Here is a 209-nt window from a genome sequence, read left to right on the forward strand (position 1 = left end):
CATCCACTATCCAGTGGGCCATCCTCTGCTTGGAGACGGCATTCCCCTTCTGCCGGCCTCCGTAACAGACAAAGAGCTGGTCTGAGGTCCTGAAGCTTTGTGTCCGGTCTACGTACCATCTTAAGGCTCGGACGGGACAAAGCAAAGCTAGGGCTGGGTCTGCCTCCTCCAAGGGCAGCGCTTGAAGGTTCACCACCTGATCCCTGAAG

The sequence above is a fragment of the Sinocyclocheilus anshuiensis genome, unplaced genomic scaffold, assembly GCF_001515605.1.
Source record: "Sinocyclocheilus anshuiensis isolate Anshui unplaced genomic scaffold, SAMN03320099.WGS_v1.1 scaffold1355, whole genome shotgun sequence".
NCBI classification, from domain to species: Eukaryota; Metazoa; Chordata; class Actinopteri; order Cypriniformes; family Cyprinidae; genus Sinocyclocheilus; species Sinocyclocheilus anshuiensis.